The sequence below is a fragment of the Cyprinodon variegatus genome, unplaced genomic scaffold (genome assembly GCF_000732505.1).
Source record: "Cyprinodon variegatus isolate N-32 unplaced genomic scaffold, C_variegatus-1.0 Scaffold314, whole genome shotgun sequence".
Lineage (NCBI taxonomy): Eukaryota > Metazoa > Chordata > Actinopteri > Cyprinodontiformes > Cyprinodontidae > Cyprinodon > Cyprinodon variegatus.
The window spans coordinates 879,604-890,401 of record NW_015150767.1 but is presented as its reverse complement, the minus strand read 5'-3'; the positions used below and the strand labels follow the sequence as shown (position 1 = coordinate 890,401).

The following is a 10,798-nucleotide window of genomic DNA, read 5'->3' as shown; positions in this document are numbered from 1 at the left end:
TGAAGGCAAAAGGGGGTCCAACCCGTTACTAGCATGGGGTACCTAATAAAGTGGCCGGTGAGTGTACGTGAACAGGAGGATTTTAAATTCCATCCTGGATTTAACAGGAAGCCAAAGGAAGGGAAGCTGGGATAGGAGAGATATGATCTCTATTTTTTTATTTTTATCAGAACTCTGTCTGCAGCATTTTGGGATTATACGAAGGCTTTTAATTACAGTTTGCGGACTTTCCGATAGTGAACCAAAAAGGAAATGAGACTAAAGACAGAAGGATCGAATGGGAAAAATAGAGGTTGGCAAGAGGGACATGAGAAATTTGAATAATATGAAATGAAAAATATAATCTTAAGAAAACCATAAATATTACAAAATACAGCAAAGATTAAATTAATTTTGAACAGAGATAACTAAACACTAAGGAAGAAGTAAATTAAGAAGTAATTTAAAAAAGATATAAATGTTAACAGCCAACACAGAGGTGTAACTGAAAACCTAAAGTGAAAACTTCAACAGTATACTTAGCCTATTTAATGACTTTTGATATTCAGGTTTAAAGTGAAAAAGAAAGCACAACCAATTAAGATTTTACAGTATATTTTGTAGGTGTAAAAAAAATTTTTTGACTTTATAATCATTTTAATCTAATGAAAAGTTTATAAAGCTTAAGCCAAATGGGAAAGCTGTGCCTTTAAGACTAAGTTGCTAGACAGGTGAACTTTTCTGTAGCTCTTAGTAACTCTGGTAGGAACAGAATACGACGGTTTATTTATCCAATAAAAAGAAATAGGCAAAAAGGCCTTGTGCAGAAGAAGAAGAAATCAAAATTCAAAATGGTGTTTTGTATGGGGTGATTTTATTTGCCATTATTCCTGCATGCAAATAACATATTATGGTAATTGAAATTTGAGAAGTCAAATCCAGAAATTAACAGAAATTTGAGCAGCAATACAATTTGAAACTATAAAGTAAAAAAGAAGTATAAAATAAAGGAAGTTGTGACTGAATTTAATGAAACTTTTAAGCCTCTTAGTATGAAAAAAATATTTTGATCAAAATGAGAAATTTGCTTTAGGGTATGTTGAAATACCAATAGTTTGTATCCAATGATTGAAATAGGCAGCATTAGCTTTTGACAGTGCTGTCAAAAGTACACACAAAGTACAAGATGGAGAGGGAAGAAGACAGAGAAGACTGATGTGACTCGATGGCACTAATAAACACTATCGATTGATTGATCTTAGGAAATAGGAGAGAGACATTAGTGGATTTTACACTTGATTTTTGTTGTTTAAATATTAATAAAAAAATGTAAAAATGGGTGAAAGCATTACTGTCCACCGTTTCCTATTTTAATTCTGATGATATGTATTACTTTTTATCTACGAACTGGAAATGTCCCCAGATTTGATTTCAGAAATCTAGTCAACTTAATCTTAAAATTCTCCCCTTCCCGTTCTCCCATCTGTGACTTCTTCTCATCCTCAGCAGAGAAGAATGAGTGACAGCACCAAAACTTTCAGTTTTTCAAGGCCTGTTTTCAGCAGGTGTGAGGAGTAACATCATCAATGACCTCTCACAACCCCACCATGGACTGTTCTCCCTGCTGCAATCTGGAATGATGCCTCACACCATTCGATTCAAGTCCAGCAGATTCTGCAACAGCTTCTTCCCTACTGACATCAGAACAGCTGAACTGTTGAGAAAACTCTAAATCATGTCACAGACTCTGCATCACACTGATACTGTGTATTTAAACAATATATATTTAATGCTCTGAACTTCCTTATCATGCAATGCATTTTTGCGCCATGTTTTTTCATCCCAAACTGTTCAGATTTGATCACTGCTGCACTTTATGGAATGGAAATGTTCTGAAAGCTGTAAACAATTAAATTTTGTTTTGTATACACTTTGTGTATAAAACATGACAATAAAAGTTGTCTAAGTCTAAGTGAAGTAAAACATATTCTAAGTAGATAATACAAATACGAGACTAAAGATTTGTCTGGGTTGTGATGGTACAGGAACATTTTACAGTATTAGTATTTTCCTTATATTCTCTACTGTTTTCCCAGCCTTCCATCATAAACCACCTAATTTTTGTAACTTAGACAAAAACTTTGTATATTAAACTATGTAATAAAAATGTTTTGAGTATCTTGTTTACCCTCTATCCAAGTTTTATGGATAAGAACAATAAGGCTACATGTACCGACTTTTAACTCAAGTGAAATCAGAACCTAAGATTTATTTTCTGAAAGTCTGCCTTCTTATTATCATGTTAAATATGCTTGTATTTTGTGGTTTTCATTGTTTTTAAATAGGCTTCTCCTTTTACCTTTGCCAGGAAATGAAGTCAGATTTGAGGAAATTAGATGTTTGCATTCACATTAAGGCTGGAGCTAATATTTACTGCCCACCTTACAGTGCACAGAGGTCGTATGTATACATGGAAGTGCGTGTGAAACTGTCCTCTTCACGTAACGCCATAATAATTATTTACTCCATAATAAAACAATATGTCCCATCGACCCGACCCAGCAGGGTTTTTGTTGAAATTGGAACCAGCCGTCTGACTTTTCATGCTTATATTTTTCTTCCTCCATTTTTAAAGCCCCCACGTTTTTTCCATAAGGTAGTTATTTCCAAAGCTAACGTGAAACCAGACACCCAGGAGAGCGGTCATGGTGAGGGTCCAGAAACAACACCAGGCTGGGACAAACATCCTCTCACCTTCCCTTATCCCCCATTCCATCTTCTGTGACTGCTCCTGAGAAGGAAAACACCCTTTTTTACCATGTTAGAACTGGGATTTCTTTCTGCTGCCATGTAGTTTTTTTTTTTTTTTTTTATCTGGCTCTTTTTGCAGTCCCTCCCTCTCCCTCCTCTCCTCCCCTCCCTTCTTTTGCTGCCACATCTGGAACCCAGCTCCTCATGCATTTATGTGGTCTGTTTTGTTTCTTTTCTTCCCCCCAAGTATTATTTAAAAGTTCTTTACCTTGTCTTGTTGGCAGCTTCTCTCCATCTGATGAGGTCTGCAATTATGTCCCACCATAACAGGTCACTCTGCAATTACATGCTCCACCACAGAATTGTACCCCCTCCTCTGAACTGCGCCGCTGCTCATATGGCGTACTGAAATAGAATAGTTTCATGTCGTTTGGATGGCAGCCCAGCTGAAACTATGCTCCACTGTGACTGACAGTGGGATGTGGACTTTTCCCCTTAAAAGAAAACCTATAAGGCCAGTTGCGCTCAGACTCTGCTCAGTTTTACTCCAGCAAGCTTTGGTGATGGTTGCGCCAGCTGGGCTCTAAAAACGGAGACGGAGCTAAACAGAGTTTGAGTCAGAGTGGATAAAAGTGTGCAGAGGAACAGAGGGCCCGGGGAGCACAGGGATAGAAGCAAAAGCCCCGACTATGAACTCCAGCTGGAGCCCCTAACCGTGCAGTCTCTAAACAACACAATGGGTAAGTTTAGTCGGCTTTTAATTTAGATTATTTTGGATTAATGCTGGGTTAAACTTTACTTTAAATTCAGTAAAACTTCTGGAGTATGACTCGGAATATTCCATCAGACACCATCTGACTCATGAAGTATAATCCAGTCTGGGTCAGGTGCTATCATCAACTGTAAAATGTCACTAACCTTAGGAAAAATGTGTTTCTCATCTGTTGTTCAATTTCATATCTTAAGATTAGTTTGAGCTTCCCATATGTCTATCCTTCTGTGATCTTTTGGTTAAGTGGAGAAAAAACATTTGAGCAAAACTCAAGATGTAATTTGAGCTGAGGAGATCTTACAGCAGTATGGCCCTGATCTCAAATACATCCTGGTTATTTTGAAGGAGATGGATCTGAGATGGAATGTGAGATCTTTTTAAATTATTGCCTCTAGTATCCTTTATTTTAGAGTAAACCGACAGGCAGCAAAGGTTAGGCTGTGGTTTAACCCTAAAACAGACGCCTTGAGGGCCAAGACCTCCATGCATAGGTCACACAACATAACTGTGGTAGGGCGTCCAAGTAAGGATATCAAATAGAGGTATAATTCGCCTAGCTGACAGGAAAGAGACAGATGTAAGGGAATTCAGTAAACTCGCACAATGCTCACCATGAGAGTTAATTCTCTGCAGAGAAAGAGAAGAAGACAAAACCACTTTGGTCTCGACTGGTGTTCATTTATATCTAGAAGATGTAAATGTGACATAAAGGACATCTGATCTTCAATGTTTGCTCTGCTGTAGGTTGTGTCGATTTCAGCCTGGCTTTTCTCAATTGATTGCTGGAAAACAAAAATTTCAAAGCTTTTTAATTTCCTGAAAAACACAACGAAACAATATCTCTTGAAATACAGATTAAAACAAAGTAAAATCCTTATTCAGATCTACAGTAATAGAATGAGACGGCTCCTTAAAGCTGGTCCCAGCTGTCATGTTTGATGTTTTGATGTCCAAGCAGCAAGGTAACTTACCCCAAATGTCTCTAGCTTCCATGCAACCTAATGTTGGACGTGCTGATTAGTGTTTCGGTTTTTAGCTTAGAGGGCATAGGTTTAGTGGAAGGACAACTAACTTATAATTTGGAAAGCTTGATGTTTGCAAGCAGCGCTGCTTATAAAATTAGATTAGAGATAGTCTGGTACATTGGGTGCCAAACAAAGTCTCCACTTCTAAACAAGTATTCTAGTTTGAAATTGATTCAACCATTTATCAACTATTGGAGCACTTTAGTGGTTATGACCTGCTGCATGAGGAATCAACCAATGGCCAAAGTTCGTTAATGATCAGGTGTGTTACAACTGTTCTCTTTATAAAGTCTTGCCAGAGATTTTCTTTAGATTTTAAATCATGCAAATATACTGCCTACTCTAGTTTGGTTGCCTTTGGGGTCATCTTGGGTTCATTGTCCTCTTTGAAGGGCCAGGGATCCAGATGTTTCAGCTTCCCCACAGACATTAGCATACTGCACATCTTGGAGTTCAAATAAAGAGCTTTTCAGTTTTGAAACTCTTCTTAACTAACTACAACCTCAGTGGTTGCTGTCACAACGGACTTTATGTACAAAGCGTGACTACGTACAAAGTTGGTCTGCAATATTTTTAACACATATCAGAATTTAAAAAATGTTTGTTTTGTGAAAATGTCCAAAAGTTTGCTGTACTTTAAAAAAAAAAACTTTTCAACTGCGAAATAACACACTATAAAAGCACCAAAGCCCACCTAAATATGAGTTAAATGATGATCAAAAGGTTTACAAGCTGCAGAAATTCAAACATATCCATAAATTGCTGAGCAATAGGCGTGTGTAATTGTGGAAGGGTAGCAGCATTGGCTTTGCTGGACATTGCCAGTTAAATGATGAGGGAATCTTTGTTCAGAGATCCTTCTGAGCTGTTTGCACAAAATGATGAATGACTAATTAGCTGGTTAAGATCAACCAACATAACTAGTGACTGTTCAACTTCTCACTAGTGGGCTTTGTGAAACTGCAGTGTTTGTAGCTGATCTACAGTATTTATTTAACAGTCATACCTACTGTAAGCCATCCCAGTCCACTGAAAAACCTCATCCATATGTTGCTCTTATGTAATTCAACAGAGTTTATTATGCAATATAAAATGCACCCAAAGACACATAATTAAGACAGAAGCCAATTTAAAACAGTAGCTCTATGACTGGGGTGCGTCCACATGAAACGCAATCTTTGTAATAGAAGTAATTTATGTGTTATTCATATGTAGAGGGAAGCACTGGCTGTATATCTATTGAGGCAAAAGACAAGTTTTTGGTGAACACATACAACAATATTGCTGCTACACCTGCAAAGTGCAAAGCAAAATATCAACTTAATCTTAGTTTGTGGCTTTACAGCCAATCAAGGGCTGGATGTGGCTGTGACGTAGTTTGAAGGATGAGACTAAGCTTTTTTTATCAACCTGAAAGAGAAAATATTGTTGACAAGGGATGGAATCAGGAATGTTGTTAGGAGGTTTTTAGCTGGCTTTAAAAGAAGACATCTTAATTTAGCCTTATAATAACTGTTGAAACATTGATTGACCGTCCTTAGCTTCAGCGCAGACACTGGCCAGCCGCTGCTGCCTGTATGGGGGTCTGCTTTCTGCCTGGTAGACTTCTCCGATCTACCGCTGTCCTCCTCCGGTTTCCTGCTGTGGTTCTTTAACTCCAGCGGGAGGCATGGTCTACAGGTGTTCTTTCTGCAATAGTTTTTGCTTTGTTTTCCTGCTGCTCTTGTCTGAGCTCTTACCTGACCTTGACCTCTCTGTAGGAGGCGGCCATGATCCCACTGTATCATCTGGCCTCCAAAAACTGGGAGCATTTCTGGAAGTTCTGCTGGAACAAGGAATGCCTGCAGCTTTATTTGGCTTTCCAAAGTAAATAAAGCACAGTGACTTGCTCTGCAAAAATCCAGCTCCCTTATGTTGAGGTGAAACCAATATGCTCACCAGGCAAATCTCTGGTGAAATGTTTTAATTTAGGTGTTAATGCACCATAAGGGCTCTGGTAGCAGCATTTGTGCCTAATGCTCTATCCAGGGGATCTAGCCGTTCTTTTTTAACTCAGTTTGTGAACTATGATTTAAAGCTGGATTTATTACTACCCTTTTGTGTCTGTTATCTTTTCTCTAAATGCTCTGGACAACTCTCTCAGAAAGAAAAAGCTGTTGGAAAATCAACAGCTTTCTGCTGCTTCATCCCCAACGGACGGTCCTCTCAAGATTTTGCACTCCGCTCTCAAGAGGAAAACATTTTATTTTATGTAATTGTTTTGAGTCATGATAAAACAGAATACTGCAGTAGCAAACATAGTTAGGAAAGTGGCTGAACTGGTTTGTGTAGGCGTGATGAATGATTTCTGCAAGTCTGAAAGTAATAAGGACCATGCAGCCAGCATGTGTCTTTACTTCAGCCTGTTTGTGTTGACTGTGTTGTTTGCCAGAGAAAGCCAAATAAAAAAGATCAAAAAGAGAGACTTGTTGGAAAAAAGTTTCCAAATGTGACGTTTTTATGTTTTATGTTTTAAATCTTCCCTTGCTTTTTCTCTTTTACTTCTCAACACTACATTTGAGGACAGGCAACAGCACTGTGTACTGGGATCACAGGCGTCTGTGGTGCTACAATCATTTTGTCACTTCTTATTATGTGTCAAAAAAAATACAACAAGGGACCAAACAGGGATATATAAATAGACCCAAAAAGACAATACATGTGAATCATTTGTTTGGTTTTCAGCCCCTTTTTTTGGATCCCACAGTGGGTGGAACAGTGACATGATCGATGTCTCTGAAACCACAGAAGACGGAGGTCCTGCCTCAAACTGAGCCTAGTCCTTTCATTTCATTGTGCCAATGTAGATGGGACATGTTCAGTAGTGTCTTCCTGAAGCCCAGATACATGCATTTTTCATATGCTTCTAAACTAAGGTGCATTCATCTAAACTTTTCCACATCTTGCCAGGCTACAATCATAAACTTTAATGTAAACAGGGCATAAATAAAGCTTTGGAAATGTATAAAGCTCAGTTAGTTTCTTAAAAGAACCTTTAATTTTGTTTAGTCTGTAATCAGAAAATACAAGGAGTGTGGCACAACTTCAAACCGAACCAAGTCATGATCGTCTGCTTAAAATGTCTTTTGCCAAAACATCTATTGTCTTGCACTCCTCCTTCAGAGAAAAGTGTCACGTGAACATGTGTAGGAAGGTGCTCTGCTGATATAAGACCAAAAAAACAAAACTGGTAGTTTACATTTAAAAAGCTTTGTGCGGATGACAAGTAATACTGCACATCATAGTGCATCCTTGAACTAAAACATTTTGTTGGCCGTATTGTGTTGCATGGATGTTTTCTATAGGAAACCTTATAAAAGTTACGGTGTCGATTGATAAAGTTCAGCACAAAGCAATCATGGGAATCTCAGATTGCGCATTTCTTCCAAATTGCACTTTTCTACCTAAAATATATATTTTTCTCCCACATTGTTTACATTTGATCACCGCTGCACTTCATGGAATGGAAATGTTCTTTTACGGTTTGAAAAGTTGTACTAAACGAAATGTAATTTTGTATACACAGAGTGTATACAAAATTACAATAAAAGTTTTGTAAGTTTAAAGTCTTTTAAATTGCAATTACTGAGTGTGTTGCATGTCATCTACTAAGATTTTTGTCAAGACGCGCAAACTGATTTGGTTCTGCCCATTCAACTGAGCCGTTGGCGTGTTCCTGCGTAGATTAAAAGTGACCCTAAATGAAAGATGATGCTGTTAGGTTATTATAAAAAAAAAAAAAAAAAAAAAAGTACAGAAATGACAAAAAAAAAAATAATAATGTAACAAAAGTAATTAAAACAGAATTTTGAGAGAGAGAGATTGCTAAGTTTTAATTTTTTTCCTTATCAAAATGCAGTTATATGAGTTATACGGTTTCTAGTAGCTGCTTTCACTAATTGAACTACATGAATCCAACAAATGGCAGGTATGGCAGTCAGTTTTTCTTTTTTTTTTTTTGTCTTGATCCCAGTATGTAAGTCGTATTACATAAAAGACTAAAACTAGGACTGAATGTATTAAAAACTATACAGAAACTGAACATCCTTTAAAACTTAACTAAACTAGCTAAGAAATTGTACAACTATGTGAATGCTGGATGGCATATACATAGTTGGGGATAGGCTCCCCTGCATAGGGGAACCTGCTGCTTCTTGGTTTCACTTAAACATGGTGATCCTGGATTTTATGGAGCAAATTGTGGTGCTCTTTTTTACTCTGGAAATCCGACCAAAGCCACCGGTGTCCCTGTGACCAGCTGGTTCTCCAGAGATGCTCCTAGTTTGGTGAATTCTGGAGCTACGGCTGGATGAACGAGCTTAAAGTAAGACGAGATGGCAGCAGAGGGTGCACACAACCATTCCAGTGTATTTCAGTTTATCACATTAAATCCTCCAAATATTAATTTAAAGCATTAGAAGATTTAAAATATTAAGATCTGATTACTTTACAAAGCAATACAAAAATATTCTGTCTTATTCAAACAATAGAACTGTGTAATGTTTGTATATTGTAGAGTGATGCGTTTTTCCTCCCAAGTTATACTACTTAGGTATTTCTTTTTATATCAGGGCTTTTAAAATCGACTTTTTCTAACCAAAACTGCAAGTTAAGCATTTTGAACTGCTAACTGTGGCCTAAGATGAAACTTGTTGTAACAGTTCAGTTAGCAAAAGTAAATTACAGACTGCTATAATCAAAGTTTAGGACTTTTGTCTAATGATCGTGGCTGACTTAAAACTAAATCTGTGCTTTTTTTTTTTTTTTCCTGCGTTCTCCTCCTTCTGATGAAGAGCTGAGTAGGGTGTGCCATGGTTAAGATGAACCACACGTGCAGGTGGGGCTCTAACTGGGCTGACATGCTGTTTAATTAGGTTAAGTCTCCATGGGGTGGGGAACATTTGGGTTTCCGCTGTAAAACTCCTGCCTCTCCACAGTCTCACCCACGCTTTCATTGTCCTGTGACTTTAGACAGCAGGGAGATCACTCAGTAATGGCCCGGTTGTCAGTGAGGGTGGGACTAAACTGTCTGAACACTGCTAAACCCAGATCTTGATTCCACAAGTCTGGTTACAAAAAGCAGTGAAAAAATCATTCTGAATGTTTTTTCATATTAAAGGTATTGTGGAGGATTTTTGCGAATTTTTTAAAAGACCTACTCTCTCCACTTTAAAAAAATGCATGTGTGATAGCGTGCATGAGCCAATTTCTCCTCTTGCGTGCTCCGCTTAAAAGTTGCTGTTCTCATAGCTCATACAAGTTTACTGTGCCCAAACATCCACCCTAACCCCTAAATACCTCAATTATTATATAGAGCTGGGGTTATATTGTGGACTTAATAGCAAATTCAGGTCACTGACCATTTAGACAGATGATCAGTAGTTTTTGCACCGCTGGTCACGTAACTCCTCCTCCACTGGACGGTGCCTGCGCCATCTTTGTCATTAGTTGCTGCTGTTAAGTAGCGACAGGCGACTGCGGGCTGCTGTGACAGCAAATCCCATAATGCTTTGAAAGGAGAGCTCTCTGCACAAAGCATTCTGGGATATATCAGCCTTTTCTGAGGTCTTTCTTTTCTTCTTATACACTTCGTAGACACTTTTTCTCTGCCATTTTCAAAGAACCGCAGTGAGAAAGGTGAGCTTTAATGATTGTCTGAAACCTTAGCTCACCACAGATATACGCCTGAAAGTGTGCATGGGGAGAAAAAGACAGCTAACACCTTAGGTATCACCAGAATGATTGACAATTAGGAGGACCACTTATTTAGATGATCCACCAGGAAATAAAAGATCATCCTCTTTACCTATAAGCCTTTTCAATACATTTTGTTTCTGTATTAATATGTTAATTTATGTTGTTAACAACCAAATTCCCCGTCAAGGTTGAGAATCAACATTAGACTTGAACCTACGCTGTTTGGATATTTCCTTCATTCATCTATTGTCATAATAATAATAATAAATATAAATAATCAAAAAAATGAAATCATTTTGAGGCAATCACTGAATTCAGATGTTTACGTTAGTGTTCAGGAAACTTTCAGTCAGACTTCTGCACCTGCTGACAGGTATGTTCGTTCAGTATTCATGAACAAGGTTTTTAAACAGAAATTTAAAATTAACATTTTATTAATCCTATTTATTTTTACTTTTTTCTGTTTTTTGTTATTTGAATTAGTAGTGTTAATTTATAATTATCTTTAATGGGTTGGTATGTAAACTTTCAAGCA

General features: G+C 37.6%; 1 protein-coding gene across 1 annotated transcript in view; it reads left to right on the top strand.

Annotated features, from left to right (window-relative positions):
- The first annotated feature begins 3,274 nt into the window (after nucleotides 1-3,274).
- The window catches only part of insc (inscuteable homolog (Drosophila)), an 89,026-nt gene continuing 81,502 nt past the window's right edge, over nucleotides 3,275-10,798 (top strand). Inside the window, exons 1-2 of the mRNA XM_015384513.1 lie at nucleotides 3,275-3,404; nucleotides 3,437-3,470. The gene's annotated coding sequence lies outside the window, so the exon portion shown is untranslated. The remainder of the gene's footprint in view (nucleotides 3,405-3,436; nucleotides 3,471-10,798) is intronic.